We start from the raw sequence: 12776 nt of genomic DNA on the forward strand, positions 1-12776 counted from the left end.
CATATTTTAATCACAATTGAACAAAGAAAACAAATCAAATGTTGAAAGTGAAACATTTTACTATATCATGAAAAATATTACCTCATTTTGAATTTGAAGGCAGCAACACAACTCAAAAAAGTTGGGACAGGGGAAACAAAAGGCTGGACAAGTAAGTGGTACTAAAAAGGACCAGCTAGAGGAACATTTTGCAACTAATTAGGCTAACTGGCAACAGATCAACAACATGATTGGGTATAAAAAGAGCATCTTAGAGAGGCAGTGTCTCTCAGAAGTAAAGATGGGTAGAGGTTCACCAATCTGCAAAAAAACTGCATCTATAAATTGTGGAACAATTTCAGAACAATGTTCCTCAACGTAAAATTGTGAAGACTGAATTTCTCATAATCTACAGAAAATAGTATCAACAAAAGATTCAGAGAATCTGGAGAAATCTCTGTGCGCAAAGGACAATGCCGAAAAGGGGAAAACTGTTCCGTGATCAGAAGAATTGAAATTTGAAATTCTTTTTAGAAAACATGGACGCTGCATCCTCCGGACTAAAGAGGAAAGGGACCATCAGGCTTGTTATCAGCGCTCAGTTCAAAAGCTTGCATTTCTGATGGTAAGGGGTTGCATTAGTGCCTATGGAATTAGCAGCTTGTACATTTGGAAAGGCACCATCAATGCTGAAAGGTATATACAGGTTTTAAAGCAATGTATACTCCCATTCAGATAGCCTCTTTTTCAGAGAAGGCCTTGCATATTTCAGCAAGACAATGCTAAACTGCATATTGCATCTGTTACAACAGCACAGCTTTGTACTAGTAGAGTCTGGGTGCTAAATTGGCCTGCCTGCAGTCCAGACCTTTCACCAAATGAAAACATTTGATACTTCCGCCACAATGGGGAGTGCCGACAAAGGCTAATCGGGAGGCACCTGGAGCACATCCGGGTGTGTATAAAAGGGGCCGCCTCCCTCCATTCGATGGCTGGAGTCGGGTGGAAGAGGACAGAGCTCGGAGGAGAGGAGTGGAGGCGGACAAGAAGAGAGGCATTGTGTAAGGGCCTGGACTTGTGGGTGATTGTTGCTGCAGAACTGGGTTGTGTGCTTCACTGTTGTGTAAATATTGTAAATAAACGTGTGTGGGTTGAAATCAACCATGTCTACCTGTCTGTGTCCGGGCTGTTCCCCACAAACATTATTATCAAAAGGGGGTCAAATCAAGTAAAATGAAAAGCATCAACTTTTTCAATGAAATACTGCATATTTACATTGACATACATTTACATTAAGGACTTTATAATTTCTCTTACATATTTAACTGTATTATGTAAGTTTCTGTTTCATCTTTGTTATTTTTATTTATGCTTTGTAATTTATTTTCTTTTTTTGTAAATGTAATTTTTTTCTTTAGCTTTTTGTAAACTTTGAGCTATACATTTTGTATTAACATGTGCTATATAAATAAATGCTTTTTTGCTAAATTAAAAAAAAAACAATAATATACAGCTTCTGTCTTTGTGTTTACACTGGGCACCTTAGGTGCCATACATTTAAAAATCAGCCAACAAGCATGGCATTCACATTTTTGTCTATTTCTGGATATTTCACCATTAATAAAGAAAAGCAGTAAAATAGATGGGAAAAGAAAAATAAATCTAGAAAAATAATGGTTAAATTTCCTTTCACATTATTTACAAATTTGTAATATTTTGTTTATGTAAAGAACGAACACCCAAAATATGGATGTCAGCAACATTTCTTTTTTAAACTAAAGAATAACATTTGTTCTTTGTAGTGAGAATAATTTGTTAATACTCATAAACTTAGCACAGAATCTTGTACAGTAAGGCCTTCATAATATATGTGCTGTAGTACACATAGCCTGCAAAGTGTCTGTCAGAGCTGAAAACTACTATGCAATATGTACCCCAAAGAAAAAGTCTAAACTTTATCTTGACACCAGTTACATTAATTACATGAAAGATGTCTAGAATGGACTGGGCATAATCTCTGGACTCAAATAATCCAGGACTCACGTGACAGAAAGGGAATGTGGACAAAGCTAGCACCTCAAGTCATTTTTTAACAGATTTTCCCTCACGCTGCCACCTTCTTCCAATCTATCCACACCAACTATGGGCTGTCCATAACTGAAGACCAAGTATGAAGATAACCGAGGAAGCAACACACAGGAAAAGCTATGGGACTCAGTCCTCAAGTTCTTAAGGCCTTTGATGGCCAGCTTTGTGGTATCCTCTGTCACCTGTTCAGTCACAAGGCTTATTCTCACTTGGACAAAGCTGGCAGCACTGTAAGGATTATGTTTTTTGATTTCTCCAGTGATTTCAATACCATCCAGGAATCCCTTTAAAGGGGTAAACACTAAGATACAGAGGTGGATGAGCCTGTGGTGTCTTTGATAATGGACTATCTGTTGGTCAGACTGCAGTTTATGAGGCTCAAGAACTCAGTTTCTGATATGGACGTGAGCAACACTGGAGCACCACGAGGAAAAGTCTTGTCTCCTATTCTCTTCACTCTGTACACCTCTGACTACAAATATAAAACCAGATCATGTCACTTGCAGAAATTCTGAAATAATTCTGCCCTTATGTGGTGTATTGATGAAGGGGATGAGAAATATAGGAGTCGGGAGGAACACTTTGCTTCTTGGTATAAAGAAAAGCTCTTGAACCATTGGTTATCTTCGTGCATGCTCATCTCATGGACATGTACTAATATGGTCTGTCAAAATGACATTTGTCAAAGAGGAGCTAGGGATGCTCACCTTCACCCTGAAAAGCATAAAAAATAATCATCATCTTAAAGTGAAGGTGTCTAACAGTCTATCATTATTTTGTCTGTTGAATTGTAGAGAAATCCAGGAAGGAGGAGAAGCGGAAAGAACACAGCCACTCAGAAATGAGACCTTTAAGAAAATGAATGCCACACATATTTAATTGTATTGGCCTGCATCATCTATGACAGCTATTGAAATATTCCAGGTAGTGTTAACTTATTTGCCACACCTTTTTATTTTGCTGCTGCTTTTTTGGCACATTATGAATCTATAAAAATGTTAAATCTATAATGATTGAACAAAAGTTTATTGCCTGATGCCCTTGCTACAATTTGGTATCTGCTCTATCCTGCTGCTTGAGTGATAAATGAATAATGAGGAGATGTCCTCTAACAGGAGAGGTGAAGCACAGTAGCTGTCAGTTTTGGGTACAGATCAGATCCACAGGCCCAGCTGCAAGTGCATTGCAATTGTCGGGCTGTCTCTCCTTCCACGACAGGTGAGTGCAAGCATAAAAGAAAGGAGTGGAGTATACGTGTGTGTATCAATGTAATAAAGAATCTGGGTCTGGGAATATTTAATGTTTTCAGATAGGGATACCCCAAGACTCTTCCACGATAGAAAACTGTTGTTTATATTTCTGTATAAAGTGCTTTATTTCTCTCTTACTATTCTTAAAAACCACCTTCTTTCAGTCCTTGACTCTTCTATTACCGCTGAAACAATAAAAAAAACTTACTGGGTTACTTTTAGCATTATTAATAATACTATTGTATTACTGCCTTTTGGCATTTCTAATTCTTTTTTTAACAAATCTCTGCTTAGCATAGCAATAATTTCTCCTCATCATAACCATCCCTGGAGGTTATTTGTTATGTTTTCTATTGTTCCTAGATAGTGGAATAAACTTGTTCTGGATTATATGAAGTATACTTTTAAATCTACCAATAGGTCCTCAACTGTTTGTACATATAGAAGTTTGTCTCAGTTTTTGCTGAAAATGTATCTTTCAGATATATAATAGTTTTTCTTTTGGCAGAATTATTCCACTAAAATATTGAAATGGTTTTGTAATCTCTAAACTGTGAATGCTGTCCTAATTATTACAGTCTATCATGTGAAGACAGACTTTCATTCTAGCTGTAACTTCGACATGCACAGATTCTTAGTGGTGACCAAAAATCAGTTTCTAGGAACTAACACTGAAGAAAACACAAACAAAATGTAACAGAGAACATGCAGTGATCACAAACAGTTCCATTTAAAGTACATCAATCAATCCAAAGCAGCTCAGAGTCCAAACTACATAAAGTAAACTGCAACATAAACTGTATGAGCATACCTGTTGTGTGTTTCATACACCAACAGTATAGGTTCCTTATTGCTGTTTGTGCAGAGTACAATGAAATTCTTCCTTTGCATTTCCTAATCAACATGCAACATGTCACCACTCTCCAGTGCCATGATCTTTGAATAGAACAACCTTACTCTGTGTTCCTTACCTAAAGTAACGACCTTAGCTTGAAACTTATGTCTTCCTTATGAGCATCATTACAAGATGTTCTGCAAATGCAGAGCCACAGCACAATTGTGTATACTAAAATAACTTTACACTGTATTATAATTGACTGTAGGTAACTAAGGATCTTATTCATATATATCTTCAGACGCTGTATTTAGTGCTTGGTTCTGTAATTCATTATCTGTTGTTGGCATTATAACATTGCCACTAATCTTTGGGAGATATCCAAATAATAACTAACATGTGACAGTAGCTTTACCTTAAACAGACAATTTTATAACAAACAGGACCTTCTCAAATGTAAAAAAAACAAACAGAGCCTCTTTCTTTTAGGCTACTTTTGAAAGTGAAGATAATGTGTATAAGCATACTGTAGTTTTTCAACACTTTATGCCATTTTTGCAAAATAATATGCAAGAAACCTTGAAAAATCACACTTCTCAAGCTCAGAGTTATGGGGTACTCTTGTCTACTGCAGCAGCAATCGACGTAAGGTGAGAACTACAAGGAATTTGTCAATTGTGGGGTACATTTACTTACACAAGCACATTTATACCGGGCCAATATAGAGTCAATATTCACCCCAACATTCACATCATGAAATAAGTATCCACATGAAAACTTTAAATAGGTACCGTCCAATTTCAGAATTGACTCCAGGATCCCTATATGTGTAAGGCAAATAATGTTACATCCCTTCTTTTATACAAAACACCTAAACTGTGGAATAGAAAATAGCATGTTTTAAAGAAATCTGCATTGATAGCATAGTCAGTAACTTATAACTGAATAAATCCAAACACTGCTATCTAGGCAGGACTACTCTTTCTACAATTTAAATGCAACTGAATCCTAATTTTTATTTGGTGCTCTGATAAAGAAAACTGATTCTGGATAGATAATTTTTCCGCTAAGCATTTCCCTGGTTGGTTGTTGTAACATGTTAATTTTGCTATACAGTTTTTCATTTAATACTCTCTACTTAATAAATCCCATTTGCACAATACTACACAGACATGCCAGTGTACTGACTTGCATTTAACCCCTTTCAAAACAGGTTTATTTAAAAATAACCCCCTTACATTTATTCACTTAAGAAATAATCATTTCTAGGGATCATGTACTAATTATACTGGTCTTTATTGCTTTTATAGAATTCAATCCTTTTATAGAATTCAATCTGTTTTTTTTAGCTTCTGCCAACTTAATAACTCTAATACCAACTGAATCAGATTCAGCTACATTCCACTGGCTAAGGTCCACATTAAGCAGATGTCTTCTTTGGATGTGGAATTTACTGAACCTCTCCTTGTTACTTGGGCCTGGAATAACTACAAAAGCATACAGTGTTCTGTTTTGGCCTTCTTGTATTGAAAGTACGTGTATGGCAGAATACAGCAACCTCTACTGACATGCAGCAGAATTACAAACTGTAGCTTATACTGTGACAAAATTAAATTTGACTTACAAAAAAAAAATCAAATAGATGACTAAATAAATCACCAATAGTTTATCTCACATTTTATTTTTCTGTAATTGTCAGGCATTAATGGAAAATAATAAAGAAGAAAAAAAAACACTAAAAGCAAAAGCACCCAGACATTCTCACTATATTAATATGACCCACTAAAGATAACAAATTGTCGCATGCATTGTTGAATGAAAGGTTTATTGTAGTTTCAGACTTGCTTCGCGACTTTCAGACAATTAAATAATCATTAATTTTTCAAATATTTAATAACTTCATCTTACTCATGCATTAATAAAAATGATAAATGCATATGTATATTTTGATATTTGAACACGATGGATGATTACATTTTCAACTGATAATTTTGGATAGTCTTGATTTTTGATGCCCGAGAGTATTTTAACACCAGCAGAGAAACTGATACGTTGTGTATTTTATACTATAGCAATGTGTGCCTTGGGATCAATAGTACTGGATTGTTTACACCTGAATGCAAGAAGCTCAATAATAAAACCTGGCGAGCATTTATTACTCTGAAGTGATTTTATGAATAATCAGCACTTCTGTATAAGGAAGATGAATTACAGAAGTCCTAGAATTCTAAGAACAAGGGAACATGTGCAATTATTGTATCAATAATAAACAGAACCGTATTCTCTTATGGCTTTTAAGGTGTATATGCAGGGAGTACCACATATTTATCCATTATACCGTACAAAATAAATCATGTGGAAATTGGTCTTCCAAAAGTGAAGTATTTTCATTTAATGAAGTGAATGAAGCCAGAACCTGCAAACTTGGGAAAGTATCACTTAGAATGAAATAATGCAGGCATATTATAGGTCAGCTCTATTGATTTTTTTTGTTAGGAGTAGAATGTACAATAAGTGGCAAGAAAAAAGCAGTTTATTGGATATTATACAGCCTAAAGAGCTATAACTACTTATTATGAATAAATTAATTATACAACACAAAGCTTGTTCTGCAAGTATATAACAACATTAAATAAGTAGCTCATGATTTTACTAATTTTGAACGTGGAGCTGTCTGTTTCATTAATTGTCATGTGTTAATACAGTGCATTAAAATTATACAATTTCATTTTTATGCTACTTTTTAAGTACACCATTACTTTCAAAACTCCAATGGCCTGCCATTCTGGTCAGGAATCGGTTCAGTCTAGTGCCAAATGCCTTTAGAATAGGTTCTGGCTTCCTGAAACTCTCATAACGGATTGAATGAGTTTGAAAATGTTGCGATTTTACATACATAATAAAATCAGAATAAATAAATCTGATGAAAACTAGGAACTGATGCATACAAAACCTTATAATACGGCAATTTAAAAACAAACTGTAATCAATCAAACTGTAACACACACTTTAAAATATTGTAAATGCTGCAATTTAAGGCAAAATTATGTTTAATATTTAAAAGCATAACTTGTTTAGTATGGGTTCTTTATCTATTTGTATTACAGTTTTAACACACCTTCATAGGATTGTGACTTTGGACCAGATGGGAGGGTTTGACTTTATCGCATGCAATACCTGCTAGTTCACAGGCAAGAGAACGAAAGATCCAGACACAATAGAAACTGGCAATACAAACTAACTCTTGGAACATGGAACACATTTTCTCTGGCAAGAATGAAAACAGAAATTGTGTAGGATATTGAAAAATACTGGCTAGATACAGTCAGGCTCATTTCTGTTCACATCACTGGCTTCGAAACCAGACATCTTGATCAGGGTGATTTTTCTCCTGCTCTAGAGATGCACACGACAAAAGGCCCCAGGAGGAGATATTTATAAATCCCCGGATGGGTGCCTTACACTTGAGCGAGATGGCTGCGTCAAAGCAACCTGAAGTTGAAGATAAAAGCTCGGAGTGTTGTTTGTGTGACTGCATTGCAGCATTCTGCCTTTCTAAAGACAATAAATTTGGGGCTTAAATAAGTGCTGTCTACTGGCTCTGTAGTCCTACCAAAAGACTACAAAACTTAAACAGAGATTGGCAGAGATACATCGAGCAGCATGACTGAGTACTGCCTACATGAAACAAAGCAATGAATTTTATTGGATGTGTGTTAGTAATCAATTAACCACAAACAAACAACAAGTTTGAAGACCACATTGCTCAAAAGCATACCTGGGACCAGGAAGAAACACATGGCCTCTGTTGAGTATGGTTGCTTGCTAAGCTTGCTCTCTCAAACTGCATGCTTTTACCCTTTTTTCTTTGGTACATAATTCTATTCCTACCAGGACTAAGAAACATTCAAATTTAATACTTACAAACTCTTTGTGCAAAAAAGGCTGCGAGAAATTTGTAGAACGTCTGGCAAGGAAAGAACCATGTACAGATAATGAACATCTAAAAGAAATATTATCAAGGCTTCTTTCTTACAAACAAAAGAGCTGGTTAGGGAAAAAAGGTGCTCAGTCCACATAGGCTTTTACTTTATAGAGCTAAATTTGAATATTCACATGCAATTAAGTACTATATAGCCTATATGTCCTAAACCTGATAGTGTGTTTCTTTCAGGAATTAAAGTTATATAAACACGTGCCTACACAGCAGAAATTTCATGCTGTTATAATAACTGTAGGCAGCGGAATCGGATGGCAGTAGGGCACCAGCTACTTTTGTTTCATTAATGTTAAAATTTGCATTTTGCATTGTTACTGCGGTGACTCAACCTGTGAGAGAAGGGGCAGGAGCCAGGCGTGCTAAAGGAGCTTAAAAGGAGGTACAATGAACAGTGCGGCAGATCAAAGTTTGCTAAGGAAAGAAGACAGCTGGTGTGGCGTGAAGGCTTGTGAGGACAGATCCCCCTAAAAGAGAAAGAGGGAAAGCGGAGTGTCCCGAGGCTAACAGCAGGAGTTGATTAGGGGTCTTTCTTAAAGGAACGATAAACGGTCCTTTAAAGGACTATTAAGCTGCTGCTTGTGTCTGTTAATCATTCCTCTGCTTCACCCTTGCTTGTTACATTATATTTTGTATAATGTTTGTCAAGATGACACAATATTACATTTTTTCCTCATTAAAACTTAAATTTATCAGTTTTTCAAGGGGTCAGTTCAAACCCATGTGTGGTCATCAAACTATCCATTAACATGATTTCTGCAGAATAATCATGTATTACATACGTACGTATGTATGTATGTATATAAATTATAAATTTTAAATGAGCCAATAAGAAAATGCAGATATGCAAAACATTAGGAAAATAAAGTACTATAAACCAATGACAATTATTCTGTGCTGCCAACAGAAAATACACTTGTGATGTTTTAATTAGGCATGTAAAGTTTCTGAAACCAAGACCAAAACCTCGATTCAAAAGTCCACAGTCTCGAGTCACCGTTCCGATACCAAACACGCTCACCTGCTACCACCAGTATTACTGCAGCCTGTTGAGCTCTCATTACGTTGCAAAACTCATTTCTTTTTTCACAATTAGCACTATATCATATATCCATTCATCCATTATCCAACCCGCTATATGCTAACTACAGGATCACGGGGGTCTGCTGGAGCCAATCCCAGCCAACACAGTGCGCAAGGTTGGAAACAAACCCTGGACAGGGCGCCAGCCCACCGCAGGGCACACACACACACACACACCAAGCACACACTAGGGACAATTTAGGATCGCCAATGCACCCAACCCGGAGGAAATCCACACAGACATGGGGAGAACATGCAAACTCCACGCAGGGAGGACCCTGGGAGCGAACCCAGGTCTCCTTACTGCGAGGCAGCAGCGCTACCACTGCACCACCGTGCCGCCCTATAACCTATATAAATCACCAAATTATTATTCTGTTTAAAGTTTGGGCAAGATGTATTTGTAAATAGTCAATCCTCAGCTTTTAGAAGGATTACATTCCTAGGAAACAAATGAACGTTAAAGTCACGAATGTTAATACATTGAACCTATGGGAAACAGGGGGTTTGGTTCCACTGGCCAACAAAAACTGCAATCTTTTGCTAGAGATTGCTCAACAATACACTTTTCTTTATTTAATTCTATATAACAAAACGCTACTTTTGCACTTTTAATAACACCATTAAAGAACCCATACAATGCAGTACAGAAAAATTCATTAGTAACATGCAAAAAAACATTTTTCTCACTAGTCATTCCCTACAATTCTGTGATTTTTTTGGGGCTAACATCTTAAAAAAATACAAATTGAAAAAAAAAACTTGCTGCTGTCTGAAGACCCTGACGCCAGCAAGGTGTTGACATCACCTGTCCTGCAAGGCTAGTGGATGGCATTGGAGATTGTGAAGGATGCATCGGCTTTGAATAATCTGTCAGTGACGCCTGCTTCTTGCGATGCTTGATCCTTGCATGATTTGTTGTATTGGAGTATGGCAAATGCGAGTTGAAGCTCATCCTCTAGCCAGCTGGTCAATTCATTAACAATAATATCAGAATCACCGGCCGACATTCATTTCATGAGGATCTCAACGTTTAATTATACCTGCACTAAGTTTATCAAAAACACTTATTTTCTCACTTAGCCGCATCACTGACTACAAGCTTGGGCTTAAAGCCTGAAGCTACGCTTTTTACTGCAATACAAAACTTGATCTCTTTTTTTTTTTAAGGCAAAACCATGAAAATATACAACAAATGTACAGGGAGCTCTTTCCTCTATAATGGTAGAGTGAACAAGACAGGTATTGTATCCAACTCAGTTCCCATTGTGAAAAATGTTAATCAAACCTGGGAATATGTGATGTTTCACGAGCAGGGCTTATCCAGAAATCTATATTAGAGCATGCACCTCCCTAGGGATCAGTGCAAGGTCCGAATGCCATTCTCTTATAATAATAAAAAAAAAAAAAACACAGCTATTACTGCGCCCCAAACGTTTTCTCTACTGTGCATAGCTGTGAAGATAGCAAATACGTGAGGGAGCCAATGTGAAAGTAAAATGGAGTTACAAAAACAATTGTGCAAATACTTGAGCATTTCCTCAGTGTGCTGGAACCCAGATACGAAGTGCTGTGAGAATCTGAGCAAAGCAAATTCATTGCTTTAACTACAGATGGGTCGGACCTCCTATGCAACAGATAACTTCATCACAACGATGGCGCAATACATTATGGATAACAGGGTAATTGCCAACCCTGTTCTCCACACAGGGCATTTTTTATGAAAGTCACACAAGTGACTACTTCTAAGAATTACTATAGGTGTACCAGAGTGGAAAATTGACATATTAAACTCCACCATTCTTGTGATAACACATAACGCCAAGAGCTTTGTGAATGCAGCTGAAGTGGCTGGATTGTAACTACACTTTGGATACTTTGCACATACTGTACAGTTAACTTGGCATAACAGAAGGAAACAAGCGTTAAACAGATAGCTGGACATTTACTCAAAGTGAGAAAAGTGGACACTGTTTTCCAACATAGCACTACTGCTGCAGCAGTGTTAAAGGAAAAACCAAGATGAAACACTCGAGCGCTCCCTTGAACAGCAGGCTATTTTCTCAGACAGGAGAACAGGAGTTTTAAAAGTAACATTAAGGACACTGTTAGTCTAGCTGATGAAGATGTAAAAATAGCTGAAGACATCGCTAAGGCTCTCAAATTGCTGTAAACAGTGACAACTATGTTGAGCACTGAACAGCTGCCAACAGTTTCAATGATAATGCCACTGAAACACACAATTCTGACATTCCTGAAGCAAAGTGACTCTGATTCAGCAGTTGTGAAAGACATCAAATCTGCCATTGATTCTGACTTTAACAACAAATATCCGACTGGTCAACAGTTACTCAGTTTCTTCATGTGAGCACCGCACTTGACCCACGTTTTAAATCTCTGCCCTTTCCAGCAACATCTGTCCCCAGTGAGAGGGTTTTCTCTAGTGCAGGGTGCACTGTCACAGCACAGAAAGCAAGCCTCTCCCCTGAGAATGTGGACAGGACGGTGTCCTTGAAGAAAAACTTAATTTCTGAATGCACCAACCACTATTTATTTCTGACCAGGTTTTTGTTTATTCATTTATTTTTGTTTACGTAGACTGTTCAAGAGAACTGCTATTTATTTATTTATTCTATTTATTCATTCTTATATAGATCATTTATGTGAAGTTAGGTTAATCTATAATGTCCTTTTGGTTTTCTCTTTAGTGTTTCTAACTGTTGGTGATTTAATAAAACCCAGAATTTTTTTCTGTTTTAAAAAAAAAATCAAAGTCTGAACCAAACAGTGGATTTGGAGAATTGTTATACCCCTAGTTTTAATGTATTCAGGTTTATACTTTCCACAGTCTATGATAATGATAATACCTACTGGAGGAATGGTCCATCTGAAACATGTACTCAGCACTTGACTTGGACTTTAATAACTATTATTAAAAGGCAGGCAGAAAATAAGTAATTGTTCTGTTGTTGTAACCTATAGGCATAAATCAAAAAAGGTTATACCAGTACTAGTTCAGAAACTAATGTACACATTTAAAAAAAAATTCATCTGTCGTTCATTTATGAGAAACAAAGGTTGAATGGTTGGGAAACTGTCCAGAAGATCTATCCATTCTTTTCCTAATCTGGTTCTGCTTATGATCAAAGATTAGTTTTAATAAAAACATTATGTTTATATATAGGATGTGTTGTGTGTATTTGTGATATTACAACTTACTATTAAAAACAACACAAGCTTTGATTACACTGCAGTGGTAAAGCTGGGCTGGATGGCTGCTGGGGACCTTAAGTAAAAAAAATTTCAATCACATATTTTATTTATTGAATAAAAATATTATTATCATTAGCTGTTTGTAAAACTCTTATACAATAATCAATTAACAATACATTAATGGTAGGCTAAATATAGCACAGCTTAAACTGGTTATATTCATTAAAGAATTCCAAGTTTAATAAGGTATACCTTTTATGCTCTTATATCCACTATCACGTCAAACTCAGTATTTCACTTTTAGGAAAAGGCCAGTTTGACTTAGGAGTTG

The 12776-nt window shown here is 36.4% G+C and overlaps 1 protein-coding gene across 2 annotated transcripts in view; it reads right to left on the reverse strand.

Moving 5' to 3' along the window:
• dtd1 (D-aminoacyl-tRNA deacylase 1) overlaps positions 1-12776 on the reverse strand; it is a 48911-nt gene that overhangs the window by 15206 nt on the left and 20929 nt on the right. The gene's annotated exons all lie outside the window — the stretch shown is intronic.

The sequence above is a fragment of the Erpetoichthys calabaricus genome, chromosome 15, assembly GCF_900747795.2.
Source record: "Erpetoichthys calabaricus chromosome 15, fErpCal1.3, whole genome shotgun sequence".
In the NCBI taxonomy this organism is placed as follows: domain Eukaryota; kingdom Metazoa; phylum Chordata; class Cladistia; order Polypteriformes; family Polypteridae; genus Erpetoichthys; species Erpetoichthys calabaricus.